A 12549-nucleotide genomic window follows, 5' to 3' on the forward strand; every position below is an offset into this window, starting at 1 on the left:
AAAGAATAACTTTGAGGTGGTTTCGTACCCTACCATAATCTCTTCGTTTGTTCTCCGCTATTAGTGTCTTTGGAGTGACTCTTTGTTGCATGTTGAGGGATTGTTATATGATCTATCTATGTTATTATTGTTGAGAGAACTTGCACTAGTGAAAGTATGAACCCTAGGCCTTGTTTCCTATCATTGCAATACCGTTTATGCTCACTTTTATCACTAGCTACCTTGCTGTTTTTATAATTTCAGATTACAAAAACCTTTATCTACTATCTATTTTGCACTTTTATCACCGTCTCTTCGCCGAACTAGTGCACCTATACAATTTACCATTGTATTGGGTGTGTTGGGGACACAAGAGACTCTTTGTTATTTGGTTGCAGGGTTGCTTGAGAGAGACCATCTTCATCCTACGCCTCCTACGGATTGATAAATCTTAGGTCATCCACTTGAGGGAAATTTGCTACTGTCCTACAGACCTGTGCACTTGCAGGCCCAACAACGTCTACAAGAAGAAGGTTGTGTAGTAGACATCAGGTTACACAGAGTCGGTTACAGAGAAGGAGATCTTTATCCGAATCGCCAAGCTTGCCTTCCACGCAAAGGAGAGTCCCATCCGGACACGGGACAAAGTCTTCAATCTTGTATCTTCATAGTCCGACAGTCCGACCAAAGTACATAGTCCGGTTGTCTGGATACCCCCTTATCCAGGAATCCCTCAGTAGCCCCTGAACCAGGCTTCAATGACGATGTGTCCGGCGCATAGGTTGTCTTCGACATTGCAAGGCGGGTTCCATCTCCGAATACTCCAAGATAAATTCTGAACACAAGGACCGTGTCCGGCTCTGCAAGACAAATTTCATAATCCACCATAGAGAGAAATCCACAAATCTAATCTGCTGACAACTCTTCGTAGCGTGACATCATGCTGCAGCCCGGCTTTTATTCGAACCATTTTTTATAACCAGCCACCGCACACATTGCGAGGCGGTTTCTTAGGCATGTCTTGTCAAAGCAGAGATCGTGTCCCCCTTATCGAGAGATCCTCATCAATACGGGTATGGGTAACCCAACTGTGCCATTAATCGTGGCGCTTGGAAAATGAGTAATTTTGACAGGCAAGTGGGAAGGCGCACATTTTTTCACCGTCCTTATAAAGGGATAAGGATCCCCTGTTTTCACCCACGCCTTCTTTCTCCTTTGATCATCCGTTCTCGCACTCTCGAGCTCATACGCCCAAGTTCTCACCTTCTCCGTAGGACCATCCACACCATGTCCGGAGCGGGAGGCAAGTGGATGGACTCCTCCGTCAAGGAGGAGGATATCACCAAGCTTCGGGCGGCCGGATACCTGGCTGAAAACATTGTGCACAGGCTTCCGGCGGAGGGACAGATCACCCCTACCCCAAAGTCTCGGGAGAGAATAGTATTCCTCCCTCATTTCATCCGCGGACTAGGATTTCCACTCCACCCGTTCGTCTGCGGGCTCATGTACTACTACGGGCTAGATTTCCATGATCTAGCCCCAAATTTTGTCCTCAACATCTCGGCGTTCATCGTCGTGTGCGAGGCCTTCCTCCGCATTAGGCCCCACTTTGGCCTGTGGCTGAAAATCTTATGCGTGAAGCTGAAGATCGTTGGTGGCTAGCAGGCGGAGTGCGGAGGCGCCATGGTGGGCAAAATGCCCAACGCTACATGGCTTGACGGCTCCTTTTTGGAGACCATGAAAGGGTGGCAATCGGGGTGGTTCTACATCACCAAGCCGCGCGACGCCAACTGGGTGGCGGCCCCCAAATTCCGATCTGAAATCCCTATGCGGCTCACCTCATGGGAGAAGAAGGGCCTGGCCTGGGGCGAACCTGAGGAGCTGACCGGACTCGAGACCTACATCAAGAGTATGAGGGACAAGAAGATCAAGCTTGTCAATGTGGTCCAGGTCATGCTCGTCTGCCGGATTCTCTCGTGTCAAAGACAGACATTCAATATGTGGGAGTTCGATCCGGCCGAACACCAGATGCTGCATGAGCTCTTCAGCACGACGCATAAGGACGTCTGGAAGGTGTTGTTCAAGACCGGCGAAGTTCCTCCTCCCATTTCGGAGGACCGCGGGCTCAGCGAAAGTGCCTCGCCAATTCGGTAAGTCGTCTAACCATCACAAGATGTACCTTTCCCAGCATGTTCGTGGGAGGATTTTAAGTCACCATGCTGACAAAACAGGAGTATGTGAAGACGGCGGAGCAGATCGACTGTCCGGCTCCGCTGCCCGAAGGTCCAGCGACCGCACTCCTAGCGGAGATGCTGGCTCTGGTGTCTTATAAGGTGTCGGAGAAGAAGGCCGAAAAGAAGGCCACGGGGACCAGGAAGGGTCTCCAGTGCGAGGTCGCACCGAACGCCTCGCTTGAAGATGATGAGGCGCACTCCTCACACGAAGGGGAGGAGAAGAAGAGGAATAGGGCCGCCCCATCTGGGGAGGCCGAAGGGTCCAAGAAAGCGGCCGCGGGGACCATGAAGGGTCTCCGGCACCGGGTCGTAGTAGACTCGTCGTCAGAAGACGGCGAGGTAGATTCCTCCCATGGAGATGGGGAAGAACATGAAGAAATGCCCCCTCCCCACACGGGGGAGGAGAAGAAAAGGAAAGCCGCCCCACAGGGGGAGGCTAGGACGCCGAAGAAGGGAAAGGTATCTGTCGGTGTCAAAACCGGCGGATCTCGGGTAGGGGGTCCCGAACTGTGCGTCTAGGCGGATGGTAACAGGAGACAAGGGACACGATGTTTTACCAAGGTTCGGGCCCTCTTGGTGGAGGTAAAACCCTACGTCCTGCTTGATTGATATTGATGATGTGGGTATTACAAGAGTAGATCTACCACGAGATCAAGGAGGCTAAACCCTAGAAGCTAGCCTATGGTATGATTGTTGTTCGTCCTATGGACTAAAACCATCCGGTTTATATAGACACTGGAGAGGGCTAGGGTTACATAGAGTCGGTTACAATGGTAGGAGAACTACATATCAGTATCGCCAAGCTTGCCTTCCACGCCAAGGAAAGTCCCATCCGGACACGGGACGAAGTCTTCAATCTTGTATCTTCATAGTCTTGGAGTCCGGTCGATATGATAGTTCAGCTATCTGGACACTCCCTAGTCCAGGACTCCCTCAGTATCCCTTCTGGACCACTCCACCACAATCACCTACAGCGAGGAGGAGTGGCTGCCCAGGGGGAAGCCCCAGGCAAAGTCGTAAGTATCCGCACTCTGTAATATTTTCGAGCGACTCTAACTTTCTGGTTCGTAATAACATCGAACAGGTGTATGCAGTCTGGCCAGGTCCAATCTCAGGCATCCTCTTCAGATGGGTCCTTGAGTGTGTCGGAGATGGATTCGCTCCCGACGGCCACCTCGCCACGTCCTGCGGATGACATCAAGGTGTTGTCCCAAAGGATATCGGAGTAGGGGGCGATGCTTCCGGAGACGCCCCAAGGCAAAATCCCAGATGCCAGGCACATGGGGGGTAAGACCCCCATGGATTATGCGGACGGGAGCCGTAGCAAGTCTGGCTCCCCGCCAGTTACTGCACCGGAGCCTTCACGGGTTCCGGATTCAAGTGAGCAGCCCCTCGCTAAGGAGGGCGAGCCGGCCGTGCCGATGACCTCCACCCAGCCGGAGGCACCGGATAATTTGCTGGAAGTGCTTCGCAGCGCTTCCCTCGATGAAGAGCACCGTACTCTCCTGGGTACGGTGATTGAGAAGGTCCGGTCCGCCAAAAGCGGGTTGACCGAAGCCTGTACCAGCCTCCTAACAGGCTTTGAGGCAAGTAATGAAAAGTGTGAGAAAATATCACCCAATATACAGTAGCCCCTGATAATCTATTTGGTGTTTCGGAAAGAAAAAACCAAACGGAGGGTCAATTTTTAATCCGCAGGAGTCTGACCATTCTTGTCTATGGTAATGAGCATGCGCTGCTGCTGACCACCGCTGCGCGCACAGCTGAGGTTGCCGGACTCAGGCAGGACCTGGGGCAGGCCATAGAAGAGCTCGGCCTCATAAAGAGGCAGCTCGAGGAGAACAAAGGTAAGTGATACCCCGTTCGTGTGTCATGTAGAGAAGAAAAATTGGTGATGCTAACAAAAAGCATCATGATTTTTAATAGGGGCGGCGACCGAAGTGGCAACCCTGAAGAAAAGCCGAAGCCAAGGCGGCCATAGAGTGCACCGAGCATGAGAAACAAGATGCTCGGGTGGGGGAGGTACATCAAGAGCTCTAGGAGTTTGGCAAGAAGTTCGAGTCCTTGGAGCATGACTTCAAGACGCAAGTGTCCGAGCTTGCCAAAGCCCTCGAGAGTGTGCAAGATGCCAAGGTCGAAGCCCAAAAGGCCCTCCAGGAAATCCAGGCGGCCAAGAAGATAGCGGCGGGTAAGGCATTCATTATGCAAAGCAAGCATGTGGAGGAGACATTTCTTTTACTCACCCGCATTCGGAGCTCTCCAGGGGCATTCGCAGATCTTCCACGTAGCATATCAGATGCCGCGGAGTTCTACCGTGCCGAAGAGGGGAGCTCGACGGAGAAGCTCTTCTGGTCCCAGTATACTGGAGCCGAACACCCAATGTCTCTGAGTGACCAACTGAAGCAGTTGGTCGAACTCCACCGCGCGGCCGAATTGGCCATGAAGGACCTCATAATCTGGATGTGGCCTGGTGAGCCCCTGCCCGATAGCTACTTCGTCCTTATAAAGCGGATGGTAAGTGCATGTCCGCGGCTTGAAGTTATCAAGCAGTCCGTCTGTATTGAGGGTGCCCGCCAGGCCTTTGCCCGTGCGAAGGTGCATTGGGCTAGATTGGACGCTGAGAAGCTGGTGAAGGACGGACCCCCGAAGGGTAAGGAGCACCGCTGCCCTGAGAAATATTATGATGGCATCATGAAAGGCGCTCGCCTTGTGGCCGATGGATGCACCAAGAACTTAATTTTTGAGTGAATGGACTCGTGTCGTCTTTGTAATATGAGAACAAGCTCGTGTACGTTATATAACACTTAGGTGATTTAAAATATTACCTTCTGTGCAGCCGTTTATAAAATTCTGAGAGTAGGCCAGTCGTCGGCTTCCGCCCCCGTGTAGCTAGTATTGGGGTGTTCGTGGAAAACCCAAACACTCTTTATCCAAGTTCTTGGTCCTTTAAGGAGATGATCGGCGCAGCGAACGAGGCAATCAGACTATACGGCTTTATAACTCTCACTTGGCCATAGAAGTCTATAATCTTAAATTTCGGTGAAGCCCCTAGTATTCAGAAGGCTGAACTGGGGCGCTATACACGCCTAAATCGGACAAGGCTGATTCCTCGTCTTAAGCGGAAAAAATCTTTAAGGATTTAGTACCTCTCGAACAGCGACCAGCTCTCACCGCATCATGACAGTCAGTTTTCAGCTTTCTCTACTGAGGTGCTCATCCGGAAGAACCGGGACACAATCGCAGCAGTTGTCCCTGCGCTACCTTAGCCGATATAGCGGAACCTAAGGTACCAAAACAAGGGAGCCGGTCTAACCCAACTATTGACCAAGACATGATTCAGAGCTGATGGATATAATGTTATAAGTTCGGGGTGCCGCACTGTCGAAAGTGTTCGGGCTTTTATTGCCAGGTTATGGGGCTCAATAAAAAGCCCCTGGCGAACTGATCGTACCAAAGTGTACAGATCCAACATTAGAAAATATTCAAGGGAAAATATGAAGATAGTAATAAGAAGCTGACGCTATATACTATTTCCCATTGTTATTTGGATAATACGGCAAGGCGTATGTGTACAATTAATGCATTATGCAGAAACAAATAGGACTATTTGACATGTCCTGTCCAAGGGCAGGCTGCATGTGGGTATGTAAAAACAGGTATAACAATCATTGAAAGAGACCACCTGGGTATTCCCTTGTGTGCAAAGCCTCTTGCCTCCTTGGTGTTCCCCTCGGTGATGAATCCGGTAGTCCGGTTCTCTGAAGGGGATGCCCAAAAGTACGGTCCTGAAAAGAAATAAAGTAAAAGGTAGTGCGGGCCTCGTGGAGGCTAAACCGCATTGTGAGCTGCATCGTCGACTTGCCTCCGTGTATGCCCATGGTATTTTTAGTGCGTAGTTGTGTATGCGTGGCACAAATGCCTCCTCAATGGGGCTGGGGCGGAGGCCGGATTGCTAATCGAGCTCTTGGCGTGCCTGGCCATCCTGCTGCGGGGTGCTCCGGACTCGCTTGACGGTGTTCGGGGTTGTTATTGCTGACTGGGCTGTCTATCGAAGAAGGTTGCTTTGTACTTCTACCGCAAGGGCCACAGTGTGCTCTTCCGTACGAAGGGAGCGGTCTGTGTTTCCGTTGACTGTTATGACCTCGCGGGGGCCTAGCATTTTGAGCTTGAGGTATGCATAGTGCGGTACCGCATTGAATCGACCGAACGCAGTTCGTCCCAATAGTGCATGATAGCCACTATGGAAAGGGACGATATCAAAGATTAATTCCTCGCTTCGGAAATTATTCAGAGATCCGAAGACCACTTCCAGTGTTATTGAGCCCGTACAGCGGGCCTCTACCCCTGGAATTACACCTTTAAAGGTGGTTTTGGTTGGTTTGATCCGTGAGGGATCGATGCCCATTTTGCGCACTGTGTCCTGATAGAGCAGGTTCACGCTACTGCCACCGTCCATGAGGACTCGCGTGAGATGGAATCCGTCGATGATTGGATCAAAGACCAATGCGGCTGAGCCGCCATGACGGATGCTGGTAGGATGGTCCCTATGATCAAAGGTGATCGGGCAGGATGACCAGGGGTTAAACTTTGGGGCGACTGGTTCCATCGCATAGACGTCCCTAAGTGCACGGTTTCGTTCCCGTTTGGGGATGTGGGTGGCATAGATCATGTTTACCGTTTTCACCTGGGGGGAAATTTCTTCTGTCCCCTAGTGTTCGGATGTCAGGACTCCTCGTCGTCATCGTTGTGCAGCCCCTTGTCCTTGTTTTCGGCGTTCACCTTGTCGGCCTATTTGAACACCCAGCAATCTCTGCTAGTGTGATTGGCTGGTTGGGGTGCCTTGAATCTGGCACGAGCGGTCGAGTATGCGGTCCAGACTAGACGATCCCGGATTGTTTCTTTCGAACGGTTTTTTTGCTGACCGGATTTAGAGTTGCTGAATCCGGCATTGACTGTTGTACCTTCGGCATTGTCTCCATTGTTCCGACGCTTATGTCTACTGCGCCGTGGTTGTCCATTACTGTCGCGGGCATCTAAAGTGCCGGAGTTTCCTGACGTAGTGTTGCTGCGAGCCAGCCAGCTGTCCTCGCCCGCGCAAAAGTGGGTCATGAGTGTCGTGAGGGCCTCCATGGACTTCAGTTTTTCTTGGCCGAGGTGTCGGGCGAGCCACTCGTCGCGGATATTATGCTTAAAGGCCGCCAGGTCCTCGGCTCCGGACAGTCGACAATTTGGTTCTTTTTAGTTAGGAACCGAGTCTAGAATTTTCTGGCTGACTCTCCGGGTTGTTGGGTAATGTGACTTGAGTCATCAGCATCCGGTGGTTGCACCTAGGTGCCTTGGAAGTTGTCGAGGAATGCGTCCTCAAGATTTTCCCAACTGCAGATGGAATTCGCCGGCAAGCTATTCACCCAATGTCTGGCTGGCCCTTTGAGATTGAGGGGGAGATACTTGATGGCATGTAGATCATCGCCGCGAGCCATATGAATGTGGAGAAGGAAATCTTCAATCCACACCACGGGGTCTATTGTGCCATCGTATGACTCGATGTTGACAGGTTTGAACCCTTCTGGGAATTCATGATCCATTACTTGATCAGTGAAGCAAAGGGGGTGTGCGGCGCCTCTATGCCGGGCTATGTCACGACGTAGTCCGACTAGGTCTGGTCGGCTATGTTTGGCCCGGCCGGATTTATTATTAGTGTATCCGGCATGACGGTCATCGTCATGTGCTATGGCGCGCCCCCGTGATCCGTAGATCGATCTTGGTTGTCTTGCACTGTTTTCCAACATGTCTCGCAGGTCCTGCATATTGCCCCGGGCCATAGTGAACTGGCGTGGGGTGCGGGCTGGTATGTCGTTCTATCCTGGCCACGAGATGGCCAGTTAGCCTCATCTTGTGGTAGTGCGGGCTCTACGGCCTCTTCCTCTATCTGAGGTAGCAGCCTATGTTTTGGGTAACCCTTGGTGGGGGGCTCGAGTCCGTATTCCTCGGCCGCCAGGACCTCAGTCCATCTGTCTACGAGCAGATCTTGATTAGCTTGGAGCTTCTGCTGCTTCTTTTTCAGGCTTCTTGCAGTGGCTATAAGCTGGCGCTTGAAGCGCTCCTGCTCTATGGGGTCGTCCGGTACACCGAATTCATCGTCACCGAGGCTCACCTCATCTTCGGAGGGAGGCATATAGTTATCATCCTCCAAGTATCCATCTGTCGCCTATTCATCTGGGCTGACCTGCCCGTGTTCTTGTTCGGCTTGCTCGAAGGTAGGCTGATCAGGATTGTATTCCTCTTTGGCGCCTTCTGGATTGTTTTCTTGTCCAGTGCTGGTGTTGCTGTGGTGGGGCTTAGAGCAGCGCCGATGGCGCCCATGCTTTGATTTCTTCCTAGAGGGGTTATCTTCTGTTGCCTCATCGCCATTGTTTTCTTTGGGGGTGTCCACCATATATATATATCATATGAAGAGGTGGCAGTCCAGCGCCCTATGGGCGGTGGTTCCTGTTCTTCTCCAACATCGTCGTCTATACCGTCGATGTCTTCGGAGTCGAAGTTAAGCATGTCGGTCAAATCATCGACCATGGCTATAAAGTGGGTGGTGGGTGGGTAACGAATTTCTTTGTCACCTGCTTCCCACTCGAGCCAGACATAGTTCGGCCAGGACTCTCCTGACAGAGAGAGAGACCTTAATGAGTTTAGCACATCGCCAAAGGGGGAGTGCTGAAAGATGTCCGCGGCAGTGAACTCCATTACTGGAGCCCAATTGGGCTTGATGTGCCCGGGCACGCGCGGTTCGGATCCCATGTCCGGACACAGGTCCGGGGGTCCGGTGACGCAGATCCCCTTAACGGCGGAGTCTTTGTTCGGCTCTACCGCCGAAGAGTATGCGGCCTCCGTGGCGGGGTTCATCCACCCGTCCTCGGTCGACGCGATCTGCCCCGGATTTATGTCCGGAGCGACTGCAGGGGCGATATCCCGAATATTGTTCGGTGGCAGATTTAAGTCATGCTCATCGTGACTGTTCGGCACTCCCGATGCAGGCACGAATCCGTCGAAGATCAAGTCTCCGTGGATATCGGCCGTGTAATTCAAGTTCCCAAACCTGATGAGGGAGTCCTGGATTAGGGGGTGTCCGGATGGCCGGACTATGACCTTTGGCCGGACTCCCGGACTATGAAGATACAAGATTGAAGATTTCGTCCCGTGTCCGGATGGGACTTTCCTTGGCGTGGAAGGCAAGCTTGGCGATACGGATATGTAACCCTAGCCCTCTCCGGTGTCTATATAAACCAGAGGGTTTTAGTCCGTAGGACGAACAACAATCATACCATAGGCTAGCTTCTAGGGTTTAGCCTCTCTGATCTCGTGGTAGATCTACTCTTGTACTACCCATATCATCAATATCAATCAAGCAGGAGTAGGGTTTTACCTCCATCGAGAGGGCCCGAACCTGGGTAAAAACATCGTGTCCCTTGTCTCCTGTTACCATCCTCCTAGACGCATAGTTCGGGACCCCCTACCCGAGATCCGCCGGTTTTGACACCGACATTGGTGCTTTCATTGAGAGTTCCTCTGTGTCATCACCTTTACGCCCGATGGCTTCTTCGATCATCAACAACGACGCGGTCCAGGGTGAGACTTTTCTCCCCGGACAGATCTTCATATTCGGCGGCTTTGCACTGCGGGCCAATTCACTTGGCCATCTGGAGCAGATCGAAAGCTACGCCCCTGGCCATTAGGTCAGATTTGGAAGTTTGAACTACACAGCTGACATCCTCGGAGACTTGATCTTCGACGGATTCGAGCCACAGCCGAGCACGCCGCACTGTCACAATGGGCATGACCTAGCTCTGCCGTCGGGCAGTGCCCGGAGGGCCGCTCAGGTGTCCGCTCCGACCCTTAGCTCGGAGCCGACTGCGCCGACCGAGGACGGGTGGTTGGACGCCGCCTCGGGGGCTGCAATCTCTACGGCGATCGAGCCAAACACCAGTCTTGTCCTTCACGAAGCTCGTGACTCCAAGGTGCCGGACTCCTTTCCGGACTCTGAATCTTCCACACCCCTTCTGATCGAACCCAATTGGGCTCCGATCATGGAGTTCACCGCCACGGACGTCTTTCAGCACTCACCGTTTGGCAACATCCTGAATTCACTAAAGTCTCTCTCTTTATCAGAAGAGCCCTGGCCGGACTATGGTCAGCAAGGTTGGGATGCGAACGACAAAGAAATTCGAAGCCCACCCACCACTCACTTCGTAGCCATTGTCGATGATTTAACCGACATGCTCGACTCCGACTCCGAAGACATCGACGGTATGGACGCCGATGAAGGAGACAACCAAGAACCAGCGCCTATAGGGCACTGGAAAGTCACCTCGTCATATGACATATACATGGTGGACACCCCAAAAGAAGGGGATGGCAATGGAACAACGGAGGATGACCCCTCTAAGAAACAGCCTAAGCGCCGGCGTCAGCGGCGCCGCTCTAAATCCCGCCAAAGCAAAAACGGCGATTCCGGCACTGGAGACAATAACACCCCGGACAGAGTCGAAGACAACCCCCTCCAGCAGGATTCAGCGCAGGAGGATGGAGAAGCCAGCCCTCATGAGAGAGCGGCAGACAGAGAGGTTGAGGACGATAATTACATGCCTCCCTCCAAAGACGAAGCAAGCCTCGACGACGACGAATTTGTCGTGCCTGAGGACCCCGTCGATCAAGAGCGTTTCAAACGCAGGCTTATGGCCACGGCAAGCAGCCTCAAGAAAAAACAGCAGCAGCTTAGAGCTGACAAAGACTTGCTAGCCGACAGATGGACTGAAGTCCTCGCTGCCGAAGAGTACAAACTCGAACGCCCCTCCAAGAACTACCCAAAGCGCAGGTTGCTACCCCAATTAAAGGAGGAAGCAACTAAACCTACACAAGCGGCGTATGATGCGGCCGACCGGCCACCCCGTGGCCGCGATAGAGAGGCCTTTCGGCCATCGACTCAAGCCGCACCCCGGCGCCGCTCAAAAAGTACCAAGGCACGGGGAAACGCGCCAGACCTACGAGACATATTGGAGGACAAGGCAAGGCAAACAAGATCGATGTATGGATCGCGTGGGCGCCCCACGACACATGACGGTAACCGTCACGCCGGATATGGCAAATACGACCAGGCCGAACACAACAGACAAAGCTCATCCGAGCTATGTCGTGATATAGCCCAGTACAGAGGCGCCGCACACCCACTATGCTTCACAGATGAAGTAATGGATCATCAAATCCCCGAGGGTCTTAAACCCGTAAACATCGAATCATACGATGGCACAACAGATCCTGCGGTATGGATCCATGATTATCTCCTTCATATCCACATGGCCCGCGGTGATGATCTACACGCTATCAAATACCTCCCACTCAAGCTTAAAGGACCAGCTCGGCATTGGCTTAACAGCTTGCCAGCAGAGTCAATTGGTTGCTGGGAGGACCTGGAATCCACATTCCTTGACAATTTCCAGGGCACCTATGTGCGACCAGTTGTTGAGGAAATCGTTAACTGGTAGCTGCTCGGCTGGCTGGCGAGTAGGGGATTAATAGGCTAATCCGCAAGTTAATCGGCCATTTAATCAATTAATCGGATGATTTATCAGTTTATCGGCTACTTGGTGACCCTACGAGTAGGGATTAATCGGCAAGTTAACTGGTTAATCGGACGAATTCTTGAACAATGCCGACCACCAGACACCGATGACCTAAGCCACATAATTCAGCAGCCAGAGGAATTGGCCAGACAATTCTGGACACGGTTCCTAACCAAGAAAAATCAAATAGTCGACTGTCCGGACGCAGAGGCCCTTGCAACCTTCAAGCATAACATCCGAGATGAATGGCTTCCCGGCACCTGGGACAGGAAAAGCCGAAATCCATGGCAGCCCTCACGACACTCATGACCCGCTTTTGCGCGGGAGAAGACAGCTGGCTAGCTCGTAGAAATAACATGACCAAGAGCCCTGGTAATTCGGATACCAAGGACAACAATGGCAGGTCGCGTCGCAACAAGCACAAGCACCACATTAACGGCGACAACACTGAGGATACGGCAGTTAATGCCGGATTCAGAGGCTCTAAACCCAATCAGCGGAAAAAGCCATTCAAAAGAAATACTCCGGGCCCGTCCAGCTTAGACCGGATACTCGATCGCTCGTGCCAGATACACGGCACCCCCGAACAACCAGCCAATCACACCAACAGGGATTGTTGGGTGTTCAAGCAGGCAGGCAAGTTAAGTGCTGAAAACAGAGACAAGGGGTTGCATAGCGACGAGGAGGAGGAGCCCCCGCCGCCAAACAACAGAGGACAAAAGGGC

The sequence above is a fragment of the Triticum dicoccoides genome, chromosome 3B, assembly GCF_002162155.2.
Source record: "Triticum dicoccoides isolate Atlit2015 ecotype Zavitan chromosome 3B, WEW_v2.0, whole genome shotgun sequence".
NCBI lineage: Eukaryota > Viridiplantae > Streptophyta > Magnoliopsida > Poales > Poaceae > Triticum > Triticum dicoccoides.